Below are 4,862 nucleotides of genomic sequence, written 5' to 3' on the forward strand. Positions count from 1 at the left end.
AAAAAAGCCAACTTTAAGCTAATATGATACAAGCTTTACTTGGGAATTTTGTATAAATTATGAGGTTAAGGAAAACATCCAAAATGTCCCTTAGATTTATAAGTTTAGGAAATAGTATGTGGTATTGTCATTTACTCCAATAAAAAATATCGGAACAGGAACAAGATTGGTAGTGGAATTAAGAATTATAATTTTGACAAACTAAATTTGTCTTCAAGTGATGATGTTAAGAATTTGGCTATTATGTTTGAAAGAGAGGGTCAGTATATAGCAATTTTGAGTCAGAAGCCAATAATTACTGTTTAAAGTCATGGACATGAATGAGAAGAAAGAGTAGTAGGAAAGGGAACAATATTGCAGGTTTCTTTAAACAAAATAAAGAAGCCATGGTAATGCATTGTATAGTAAATCAAACTGCAAACTGAAAGGTTAACAATTCAAAGCTACTAGTCACTCTTTGGGAGTAAGATGTACAGTCTCCTTGGAATGACAAAGAAATAAATATGAGAAGAATCTTGGAAATCAGTGGGCAGTAACTATGAGTTAGAACTGAATCAGAGACAGTGGGTTTTAAGCAAAGTACAAAATTTTAAAACTCTTAATTATTAAATGTAATTTTTATTATTAAGTAAAACATCCATTTTGTATACTTGTTTTACCAAATACTTTTTACACTATGCATATATTTTCCATTGTATAAAATAAGATATACCAGGCATTCAGAGTTTAGAGAGGGAAATTAAGCCCTGAGAGATTAGATATTGAGACCCAAAACGTCACTGCTGCTAAGTGATGAAGTTAGGTATAAAACAGAGATTTTTCTCATACCCATTTCTTTGTCTGTTATATCATATTTTAAAAATCTCTTCTTTCAAACAGACAAGGCCTCAGGGGCTATTACTGAGGCTCTTTGCCCCTATCTGAACATCTCAGTTTATGATACTTGAATTCTTATGTCTAATTAGTTTTCTATCCTAGCCTTTGGTCTCCAATGTCATTTCTCACTGAAGCTTGCCTCAAGAGTTTCCCTTTCTAGTGAGATACTCTTATTAGGCCATGAGCTGTGAGAATAGATCACCAAGATAAATTTTTATAAGTATGATAATTTAAAATTATATTTTGGAGGTTCTTATTAGTTATATGCCATGACCTTACTGCATTATCATGAGAGAGATATTATGTCTGTTCAATGATTTTAGTTTACTTACTCTTTTACATTTGTGTTATGAGCTGATTAGGCTGAAAATTAATGACCTCTAATAATTAGTACCATTTTTAATACTCATACATCTTCATGTATATTTTCTTAGACTATATTCAACACTGATGTGTTAAAGGTCCAACAATTCTGTTATTATTTGCCATAGAGTTAACCAACAATTCATGGCAACTTTATGCACAATAGGTCTAAATACTGATGGGTATTGCATCATCTTCAAGATCTGTTATAGATTGACCATTGTGATCCATAAAATTTTTATTAGTTGATATTTGGAAGTAGACCACCAGGACTTTCTTTTCCGTTTGTTTCAGTCTGGAACTCTGCTAAAATCTACTTAGCATCATAACAACATGCAGTCTTCCACTGACAAATTGGTGTTGTCTATGCACAAAGCACATTGATTAAGGAATCAAACCAGGTCTCAAAGATGGAAGTTATTTGATCAGTGCATTACAAAGGTTACAGATGACTTCTATCATCTATTACTGAGACATCCATCCCATAACAGGAAAGTTTTGGCTGTTCTTTCTAGATAACAGTACTTCTAAAAAAACAATATCTGAAAGACACCTGAGAAAGATCAAATTGACTTTAAAAAAAAAATCACACTTCGTGGATAGACTCTTATGGATAAACTCTTCCAGGAAGCAAGGCTTCCTTTACTTATGTATCCTAGATATTTTGTAGGGATATTAGCCCTCCTACTGTCCCAATTTTATTAAAGCTAATCTTCAGGTTCTTTGTATTTCCTCTGTCAATAGTAGTTCTGTGACCCCTTCATAGCACTTCTCTAGTCCCTCACACAAGATAGGAACTATTGTTGTTGTTGTTGTTGTTATGTGCCGTCGAGTCGCCTGCGACTCATAGCGACCCTATGTACAACAGCCCTAAACTCTGCTCTGTCCTGTGCCAATCTACTATTGTTGTTGTTGTTGTTGTTATGTGCCGTCGAGTCGCCTGCGACTCATAGCGACCCTATGTACAACAGCCCTAAACCCTGCTCTATCCTGTGCCAATCTCATTGCCTCTGACACACCCATTCCGATTACCCCAGTCACTGAATCAATCCACCTCATAGAGGGTCTTCCCCTCCTGCACTGTCCCTCTACTCTACCCAGCATAATGTCCCTCTCTAAAGACCTGTCTCTCCTTACAACATGTCCAAAGTATCTCAGACGAAGCCTCAGAATCCTTGCCTCCAAAGAGCAACCCGGTTTAACCCTCACCAGGACAAACCGGTTTGTTTTCCTAGCAGTCCATGGTACACTCAATACTCTTCTCCAGCACCACAGCTCAAAGGCATCAATTCTCCATCTATCCTCCCTAGTCATTGTCCAACTCTCTGATGCATAACAAGTGATTGCAAAAACCATGGCCTGTATCAGGCGCACCTTAGTCTCCAGAGAGACACTGTTGCTCTTGAGTACATTAGAGAGGTCCCTAACAGCAGACTTTCCCATCGCAATACGCCTTTTAACTTCCTGGCTACTGGTGCCAAGACTGTTGACCATGGAGCAAAGCAAAATAAAGCTGTGAACAATCTCAATCTCTTCACCATCCATCCTGATGCTGCCAATTGGTCCACTGGTGAGAATCTTTGTCTTCTTGACATTGAGCCTCAATCCATATTGTAGGCTGCAGTCCTTGACCCTCTGCAGCAGGCACTTCAGGTCCTCCTCAGTTTCAGCAAGCAGGGTTGTGTCTTCCGCATAACGCAGGTTGTTGATAAATCGACCACCAATCTTGACCCCACATTTCTCCTCATAGAGCCCCGCCTCCCAGATAATATGTTCTGCATATAGGTTGAAAAGGTATGGAGATAGGATGCATCCCTGGCATACGCCCTTCCCAATTTTGAACCATGCAGTGTTCCCTTGCTCTGTTCTGACGACTGACTCCTGGTCCAAGTATAAGTTTCACATTAGAACGATCAAGTGTTCTGGGATTCCCATTCTTCTCAGAGTCAGCCACAGTTTGTTATGATCTACACAGTCAAATGCCTTTGCATAGTCAATGAAACACAGATAGACATTCCTCTGGTATTCCCTGCTTTCAGCCAAGATCCATCTAACATCAGCTACAATATCTCTAGCACCATGACCCCGACCCCTTCTGAAACCAGCCTGGACTTCTGGTAGTTCTCTGTTAATGTGCTGTTCCAGTCGTTTTTGGATAATATTCAGTAAAATCTTGCTTGCATGTGAAATCAGTGAAATTGTTCTGTAGTTTCCACATTCGGTTCCATGTCGAAATACTGCAGATGGCAAATTTTAACCAAATAGAACTCAAAGTCCTGGACCTACCATCTGTTTCCTTAAGGATCACAAAAGAATCTCGCTTTTATTCTGTTGGCAGTAGGAAGTTATTGAATAACTTTAGCAAGGAAGTTACATACTTTTGGAGATATCTTGTTAGCAGTACAAAGGACAATTTTGAGGAGATGGTCATAGAGAAAAGGAGGAAAATTTCAAAGTAAAATTTAGAGTGAGCATTGTGGTTGTTGTTGTTTTTATGTGCCATCCTCATTTACAACACTATGTACAACAACCCTGAAACCTGCTCTATGCTGTGTCAACTTTGTTGTCTCCAACTGCTCTGAAAGAATTGGCCAAAAACAAAGCTCCAGGAATTGATGTCATGCCAACTGAGGTATTTCAGCAAACAGATGCTGCCCTGGATGCACTTACTGACTTGTATCAAGAAATCTTGAGGACAACCACCTGGCCAACTGATTAGAAAAGATCTGTATTTGTCACTATTCCAAAGAAAAGTGACCCAACAGAGTGTGGAAATTATCAAACAATATTAATATCACATGCGAGCAAGAGTCTGCTGAAATTATCCAAAAACAATGGGAACAGCGTGTCAACAGAGAATTGCCAGATATTCAGACTGAATTTAGAAGAGGCCATGGTACTAGGGTTAGTATAGCTAATGTTAGGTGGATCTTGGCTAAAAGCAGAGAGTACCAGAGGAATGTTTATCTGTGTTTCATTGACCATGTAAAGGCATTTGACTATGGGTATCGCAAGGAATTCTGAGAAGAATGGGAATCCCAGAATATCTGATGGTGCTAATGTGAAACCTATACTTGGACCAGGAGGCAGTCATCAGAACAGAGTAAGGAAATATTGCATGGTTCAATATCAGGAAGGATGTATACCAGGAATGCATTCTGTCTTTGTGAAATGATGTAAGCTACTAAAAAATATTAGGATAGGTAGAAAAAGGCACATTTTAATAATTTTAAAAAGACATAAAATAATTAACCACTGAAGGAAGAATATGGCAGTTCCCCTACCCCCACTACCCTCAAGCTTGGTCACTTCCTAAGAAACTTGATAACATCTAAGCTGCTTATATCAAAGACCAGACCAGACAATGCATCCTGATAAGAGTCTGAGCCTGATCAAAATAGCCCAAAGCTAACTTAATTGTTGTTGTTGTTATGTGCCCTCAAGTCCCTTAGCAACCCTATGTACAATAGGCCTAAAACCTGCTCTATCCTGTGCCAATCTCATTACCTCTGACACACCTATCCCAATTACCTCAACACTGAATCAATCCACCTCATAGAGGGTCTTCACCTTTTGCACCATCCCTCCACACTCCCAAGCGTGATGTCCCTCTCCAAGGAACT

This window comes from Elephantulus edwardii, unplaced genomic scaffold (assembly GCF_000299155.1).
Source record: "Elephantulus edwardii isolate Elephantulus edwardi_28Jun2011 unplaced genomic scaffold, EleEdw1.0 scaffold00084, whole genome shotgun sequence".
NCBI lineage: Eukaryota > Metazoa > Chordata > Mammalia > Macroscelidea > Macroscelididae > Elephantulus > Elephantulus edwardii.